We start from the raw sequence: 8777 nt of genomic DNA, 5'->3' as shown, positions 1-8777 counted from the left end.
TCTGGTCGGTGTTGTGCAGCATGGGCAGCGATTTGCCCGTGTCGCGCAACAGATGGGGGCGGGTATCCACACTAGCGATATCGGGACCGATATCGCAGTGTGTAAAGTAGCCTTTAATAAACTGTGTAAAGGATTTTAAGTAAAAATCCACAATAAACCAGCGCTAGATGGGTTTTTATAATTTTATTAATAGACCACAAATAAAAAATTTTTTGCTATCCTTGTTTCAAGACAGAGTATTTGATAATATACAATACACTGATTATTACTAAAACCAAGGACCACATAAAACAAGGACCACATAAAATAAAAAATGAAAGTAATGAGAATAAAATTCTTTTGTATAACCAATTAACTTCGAGGTGATACAATATTCACATTGATTTAGTTTTACCAGTCTAATGTAATGCCCCGGCCGGTGGCATATATTTTGTTTGGTTAATAATTTAGATTTATACAATGAAAGATGTACTATACCACCCCTGGCTAACTTACAAGTTTTAAGTTGTACAATATAAGTTTGCGACGTTATATTCGCCCCCAGGGCCTGGGGGAATAAACCTCACAACAACTTGACCGCAAAAAACACCCCGGATTTCTCCGTTGATTAGGCTGGAACCGCTATGTACAGGATTGACCTGTTAGACTTCCAGAGCGGACGTTTTGAGGCCAGTGGCCGCGACTAGTGCTGGCTCTGGGGGAGATGTATGGTTACCGACATCCCTCTTTACAGAGCCTTTATAACACTTCACAAGGCCACAAACCAGCCGGTCCCGTATTCTCCCAAATGTACTTTCGAAATCAAGCAGTACGAAGCCACTGAAAGCACCAAGATGTTGGCTGCGGACAACAATAAGATCAGCGGTAACTACTCAGCCTCTCCAGCGGGCAGTCCAGACAGTATCCAGTGTCAGCTGACTGATTCCACACAGGAGGAAGTTGCTTGGCAGGTTAGCACCACACAAGGCTCCGATTCGCTTCCAAGCGAGCAATGCAGAACCGCTGGAGGTACCAATGTATCCTAGTTGCAGACAAAGGAAATGTCAGCGGTAACCTCTCAACCTCTCCAGCAGGCAATCCGTACCGTGTCCAGTGGAAGCCGGTTGATTCCACACGAGGGAGAGATTACTTGGCAGGTTATCACCGCACAGGTGAGGTAGGCAAAAACAGAGTCCTGATCCGACGCGCGTTTCGGGGGCGTGTAACGGCCCCCTTCCTCAAGGATAACTCAGCTGTTGCCTAGAGCACTATTTATGCATATATTTAATTGGTTATAATTTGCATAAAATTAAACAATGTTTAAATTCAACCAACATTCAATGACCACTACATATATCAATTTGTGAAAGACCGTTCATAATAGCCATATAATATAATTATGTGCAAAGGTTTTTCTAAAGGTTTTTCTAAAAAGACCTATATATAGCCTTGCTTGTATCATCATATACTGGGAAGACAATGTGTATATATGCATATGCTTTTTTTCAACAATAAATTTAACAAAAGGACATCATAAAGGTGTAATATAAATTTGCTATAATATGAAAAGCCCCTTATATCTACATCAACCTTGGGCAAGTGAAGCACCAATTTTAATATATATTATGCATATATACACATATATCTCCATGACAATCGCTTTTTTTTTTTTTTTTTCCTTCTCTCCGTATTATTATCAGTACCTATTACTCCTCTACCTATAAAAATATAAATTAATTAAAAGCAAACAGTTCTATATTATTATTGAGTCCATATGGTTTCAAGGTGTTCAATTCAAAAATCCATTGGCTTTCTGCTCGTGACATTTTTTTAATGAAATCGCCACCTCTCCAATCCTTAGTTATTTTTTGTACGCCCCATACTTGGGATCCTTTGAAGGACCCTCCATGTTTTAACACATAATGTCTGGATAGGGGGTGCTTAGTACATTTATTTTTAACACTTCTAATGTGCTCACCCACCCTTTTCCATAGGGGTCTAATAGTTCTCTCAATGTATTTTTTCTGACAGGGACATTGAATGCAATATACTACTCCCTTTGATTGACATGTAATAAATTCTCTAATCATGACTTCTGACTGCCCCTGTAAGAAGGATTTCCGTGAAATATTTTTTGTATTCTTACATACTATACAGCTTTTGCATGGAAAAAAACCTTTCAGGCCAAATAATCCTCCCTTATTAGGTGCTGTAAGATTACGTATGGTGGGTGCCACTAAATTGCCAATATTGTTTGCCTTCCTATATATGAATATAACGTCGCAAACTTATATTGTACAACTTAAAACTTGTAAGTTAGCCAGGGGTGGTATAGTACATCTTTCATTGTATAAGTCTAAATTATTAACCAAACAAAATATATGCCACCGGCCGGGGCATTACATTAGACTGGTAAAACTAAATCAATGTGAATATTGTATCACCTCGAAGTTAATTGGTTATACAAAAGAATTTTATTCTCATTACTTTCATTTTTTATTTTATGTGGTCCTTGTTTTATGTGGTCCTTGGTTTTAGTAATAATCAGTGTATTGTATATTATCAAATACTCTGTCTTGAAACAAGGATAGCAAAAAATTTTTTATTTGTGGTCTATTAATAAAATTATAAAAACCCATCTAGCGCTGGTTTATTGTGGATTTTTACTTAAAATCCTTTACACAGTTTATTAAAGGCTACTTTACACACTGCGATATCGGTCCCGATATCGCTAGTGTGGATACCCGCCCCCATCTGTTGCGCGACACGGGCAAATCGCTGCCCATGCTGCACAACACCGACCAGACCCGTCACACATACTTACCTGCCCAGCAACGTCGCTGTGACCGGCGAACCGCCTCCTTTCTAAGGGGGCGGTCCGTGCGGCGTCACAGCGACGTCACTGAGCGACCGCCCAATAGCAGCGGAGGGGCGGAGATGAGTGGCCGGAACATCCCGCCCACCTCCTTCCTTCCTCATAGCGGCTGGGAGGCAGGTAAGGAGAGGTTCCTCGTTTCTGCGGTGTCACACGGAGCGATGTGTGCTGCCGCAGGAGCGACGAACTACATCGTTACTGCTGCAGTAACGATAATCGAGAATGGAGACCCATGTCACCGATGAGCGATTTTGCACGTTTTTGCAGCGATGCAAAATCGCTCATCGGTGTCACACGCAGCAACATCGCTAATGCGGCCGGATGTGCGTCACAAATTCCGTGACCCCAACGACTCCGCATTAGCGATGTCGCAGCGTGTAAAGCCCCCTTTAGTGGGAGTGGTGTACAGGGTCTTAGCAGTAAAGAGTATTCCATATTTCTGCCAGATACCCACAGAGATATTGAAATCTGAAAAAAGAGACTTCTGCTCATTGAAGGTAAGAACTGCTCACATAGCGTTCAACTCCACAGCAAACGAGTGCTCTAGCACTGGCATCTCAGCAGGGATATTCCCCTACTACACATGTGTGTCTGGGTCCCTGTGACAGTTTACAGGACATAACTCAGGGCACCTAGACAGAAGGCAGAGGGACTACTTTCTATTTCTGGTGTAGAGCTTAGTACAATATATATATATATACTATTACATGTGACACATGTACCTTGTATTACCATTATTCGCTGTATATGAACCCCTTTTCTCCGGGCATTATTTGTCTATAGCATTTTTCACGAACCTGAGGCAACTGAGAACCCTTCAGTGAAGGAATTCCACTAACCCTCACAATACCAACCAGGGGCCTCCCTGCAGTAACTCAGGTAGTTGTACCCATTCTCTTTCCGCATTCTATGTGTTCTTCTTCTTTCTTCTTTTTTTTCTTTTTTTCTTCTTTTTATTTCTATCATGTAGTTCAGGGGTTTATAGATATATGTCCTGCATCTCATATTTCCTTTAGTGGTGCTTCTTACCCATTCTCATATCATTTACCCTAGTATTTCATGATCCTGAGGCGACTGAGAACCCTTTAATAAAGGAATCCTTTTTCATTTGAATTGTCAAGTGATACTTACCAGTGACTATCACGTAATGTTACAGGTAGTTGCATTTTCTTCCTCTTCTTTCTCTCCTTTCTTCTTTGTCACACGGTCCATTGTGTTATAGCCCACGTGTCATGATAACACTTGTACCATCTTTTCATTTAGATTCCACCTACAATTATTTACCGATTCCAGTTCTGAAATAGGCTTTCATGATCTACTCACTAGAATTCTCACGTGCATAAGGTACTGAGACATATACATGTTCACACCATTATAAAGAACAAAGTATAAACATTGAGGTTTTTCTCACACCCATGTTCCTGTGTTCTTTGATATGATATGTGTTCATTTCCTTCACTATATAGGATTGCAAGTTTTCCATTTGTACCTTAATGGCAATGACGCTATACAATTGAACACATATCATCCTGTTATCCATATAGGTGTGTATTTACCTGCTTGACTATTTTTGGTTGTTTGATCCAGAATGTTTCTCCAGATAGGTCATGTGGAAATTTTCTTTCCTCAGTACAAATGTTTTCACTATGGCTTTGGAAAAATTTTTTGTATGTGCATCATGGTCATTTGACCCATTGTACTCTCAAGTAGCAATATATTGTACTGTTATGTTGTACTATGTACTAATTACGTGTTTATATGGTTTTGTAACCCTTTATGATCTTAGATAACTTTATCCTTGATAAAGACCTAAAAACAAGGTCGAAACGTTGGATGAATTATCCTTTTGCACAAATAAAGAATTTTCAGCATTCCAAGAGTTCTTTTCTTACGTTATTGATCACTATAGTGTGCCAGAGCTATTTCTATTGAATTGACTCTTATTTTTTCTGAGCACCTGCTATATACACAGTGACCCAGACATATTCAAGTTTCATTCAGAAGGCAGAGGGAAGCCTTAGCAGCTGAGCCTATATCTTGGCTTGTGAGCATTAGAACAGGCCGGCGATTACAGGGTAACATGAAAAATGTCCAGCTTGCATTATGACTAGAACATGACAATATCCTTTTAAGTACTAACCTATGATGCGTTCCTAAGCAGTTGATGTTATATGTTCTACATTTCATTTTCTGCATACTTTACAAGTAGTAGAATTTGCTTTGATATAGGCAACTGGATTTTCACAATGAAAAGGCAAAGGATAACGCCCGAAAAAGACGCCATACATTATGTCAGTGCCATCACTGACAAACCTGGATTGACCATGAAATACATCAATCCCCTTAAAGGTGAGTTAAAACAAGTTTTAACTAAATTGCCTTAATATTGTCATGCATTAGAATGACTGTCTTAGGTAATGATAAATATTTTCTACAGGAAGAGGAGTGTTTGCTGAAACTGAAATCGAAAAAGGGAGTTTTGTTGCAGAATATCGAGGCGAGCTCACGTATGCACTTACGATGGTAGACAACTACTCGAGATTTATGGTTGTGGTACAAGTCAAAGATCTAATGGCCCATACTGCAGCGAAGGTCTTCCAAGCACACTTATGCAGACCTCATGGCTACTCAGAGAGAGTCCTCACAGATCAAGGCACAGCCTTTGAAGCGGAAATCTTCAAGGACTTCTGCAGCTTTTACCGATGCAGGAAGATGCGCACTACACCCTACCATGCTCAAACCAATGGTTATCAACCTGCTCAGGACTTTACCCCATATTCCAGATGTGGCCTTACAAGTGATTTATAGAGGGGTAACAATACGTTGGGATCACCGGATCTAATCTCCCTTTTTATACACCCTAAAATCTTGTTTGCTTTAGAATAAACAATAACATCATAAAGGTATAGCAGTACCGTTTCAAAGTTTCGGTGTCCCAAGCAGCATTCCATCAGCCTCTGGAAGGTTCCTGGCAAATTGCACAGCTCGAAGGGCATGCTTTTGAACTCGCAGAGACCCATCGGGGTGGCAAAGGCGGTCTTCTCCCGGTCTGCCTCAGCAACGGACACTTGCCAATAGCGACTAGTGAGATCAAGGGTAGAAAAATAATTTGCAGTTCTCAATGCAGCTAGCTATTCCTCAATACAGGGGAGTGGTGCTGTCCTTCTTCTTTAACAGGACCAACGGAGCTGCCCAGAGGCTACAACTGTCACGGATAACCCCAGCCTCCTTCATGTTGCTCAACATGTCCTTGGTACACTGGTAATGTGCAGGTAGTTTTGGCTTATATCTCTCTTTGATGGGTGGGTGTGCACTTGTGGGGATGTAGTGTTTGACCCCTTTTATTCTTCAAAAGTCTAGCGGATGTTTGCTGAAGACTTGCTCGTATTCTTGCACTAGCCTGTAGACCCCCTTCTTGTGATGTGAAGGTGTGGAGTCAGTGCCTACGTGTAATTCCTTACACCACTCCTCTGGCTGACTTGGTGAGCTGTCACTGAATGGGTGGGCTGAAGCAATGGTGGATGCTGCTGTTTGGATAGCATGTGTATCTACTGAGAACAGCTTATCAATGGTGGCAAATCGGAGCAGCTTAATCTCTTGCTCTCCGCAGTTCAACACTCTCATGGGCACTCTTCCCTTCCATATTAATGAATAAAACTATGATGTAAATAGCATATAGATACCCCACAAATGCAGATAAAAGTAGGTTATGGGAAAAGGGGGAAGAGAGAAACAGGAAAATAGTGGAATAAAGTATACCTTCCAGGTGGGAGAGGAAATGGCAGCACAGCCAGTGGAGGTGAAGCAAGGGGAGCCTGCAACTAAAGAGTTGAGAGCGTTATCACATGGTGACTGAGCCTGATTGTAACGGGAGCATAGAGGTGCCGATCCTGTCTTACCTGCGTTGGTGTAGAAGTGGGTGTCCTGTGGTGGAGTCAGCTATGTGCAGTGGTGGCCGTGGGTTCTTTTATGTGCGACCGTAGTAATAACTGCGCCCACTTCCTGTATGGGAGTGGAATGCAGTGAGGGTAATGGAACGCACGCCTGCGCATTTGTGTTTAACGTCGCGCATGTGCAGAACGGAGAAAAGGCTGCGCTCACTTCCTAATGAAAGGGAGTGAGACGCATCTGGGAAGGGAAGGGAAAAGATTAGGGTTTGGGGATGATGAAAGGGCTTTCTACGGGCAAGGATGGCAAAGGGTGGCAGTGACGGAAAGTCAGGCAGCCTGTCCTGTCCTGTCCTGTCCGTCCGTCTTTTTGTATCATGAATTGGAAAGACTGCAAGGGGGAGGGGAGGTGCTTGTGTCCAAAAGGAGGAGTTATTCAGATTCATTGCAGTGGGCGGCGGCTGCAAAAAGCACCATTCTTCTTGTTTTTGCTCTGCAAAACAGCCTTTTCAAGGGTTGGCTTGGGTGACAAAATGTCTTCTGTAGGCGTGGGTTTGTCTCCCTCTCCCTAAGATGTGTCCGGTATAGGCCAGGGTGCCACTCAAGGCCGTAACCAATTCGGGTTATAGCTTCTCGGCCTTTTGGCTAAGATCAAGTGTAGTTTCGGAGGACGCTACCTTGGTCGGTACTGGAAGGTGCCTCAAGGTCTGCCGGCCTTGAGGAAGTGTGTGCGCCTTCTGGTGACACATAGCCCTCTTGTGCCTGGACGGTTCCCAGGCAACGGGAGGCGATCACCTTTGTTATTTTGAAGTCCTACTGATAAACAGAAAAAAAAAAAATTAAATCTGTTCTTATCAGTTTAATATCTGATACGTCCCCTCTCTGGGGACCATATATTAAATGGATTTTTAGAACAAGGAGATGGAAAAAATCTTGCTCTGTCCACTGCACGCATTGACCTGGTATTGCAGTACCTCCAGGACCGGTGCACCCCTTCTTAACCCAGTTTCCAAAAGCAGAACTCAATTCACCTGATTCAAATGAGCCCCATTAGTGAATTGAAAGAAAGCAAAAACTTTATATGCACCTCAATTTGGCCAATTCACTTTTCACACTTTCACCCTTTTTTTTATCTTTCACACCTTTTACTTGCTTTATTGATGCAAAAAGCTGTGCCAAATAGCAAACTCATCTCCACTCAACTTGACCAACTCTGCTATGTCCCGTGCAGTATCTTATTCTCAGTCTTATCTAGATCATTTGCAATTGAATAGAATAGATCCCTTTTGGCTGCTTATGACTGTGTAAAATATGTAGTTTTACTGGGCTGGGATGAGAGAATCCATTGAAGCATGGTGTAGGGATTGTGGTTCCTGTGTGCTAAGAAGAGAGGCTGGCACCAGCCAGAAAGCCCCATTGCAGCCAATAATCACTTAATAACTTTTTCAACTTGTCATCATATGGGAGGCCTTCCATTCCTTGTAGTAGTCTAGTTGCCCACCTTTGAACTGACTCTAACTTCTGAATGTCCTTATTAAAATGTGGAGCCCAAAACTGGTTCCCATATTCCAGATGTAGCCTTACAAGTGATTTATAGAGGTGTAACAATACGTTGGGATCACGGGATCTAATCTCCCTTTTTATACACCCTAAAATCTTGTCCCAAGCAGCATTCCATCAGCCTCTGGAAGGTTCCTGGCGCATTGCACAGCTCGAAGGGCATGCTTTTGAACTCGCAGAGACCCATAGGGGTGGCGAAGGCGGTCTTCTCCCGGTCTGCCTCAGCAACGGACACTTGCCAATAGTGACTAGTGAGATCAAGGGTAGAAAAATAATTTGCAGTTCTCAATGCAGCTAGCGATTCCTCAATACGGGGAGTGGTGCCGTCCTTCTTTTTTAACAGGATCAACAGAGCTGCCCAAAGGCTACAACTGTCACGGATAACCCCAGCCGCCTTCATGTTGCTCAACATGTCCTTGGTACACTGGCAATGTGAAGGTGGTATTGGCTTATAGCTCTCTTTGATGGGTGGGTGT

General features: G+C 42.5%; 1 pseudogene; it reads left to right on the top strand.

Moving 5' to 3' along the window:
• Nucleotides 1–7531: 7531 nt before the first annotated feature.
• LOC142276248 (U2 spliceosomal RNA) lies at nt 7532–7737 on the top strand (annotated as a pseudogene).
• The last annotated feature ends 1040 nt before the right edge of the window (nt 7738–8777 follow it).

The sequence above is a fragment of the Anomaloglossus baeobatrachus genome, unplaced genomic scaffold, assembly GCF_048569485.1.
Source record: "Anomaloglossus baeobatrachus isolate aAnoBae1 unplaced genomic scaffold, aAnoBae1.hap1 Scaffold_3957, whole genome shotgun sequence".
In the NCBI taxonomy this organism is placed as follows: domain Eukaryota; kingdom Metazoa; phylum Chordata; class Amphibia; order Anura; family Aromobatidae; genus Anomaloglossus; species Anomaloglossus baeobatrachus.
This window is presented reverse-complemented; position numbering and strand designations above follow the sequence as displayed.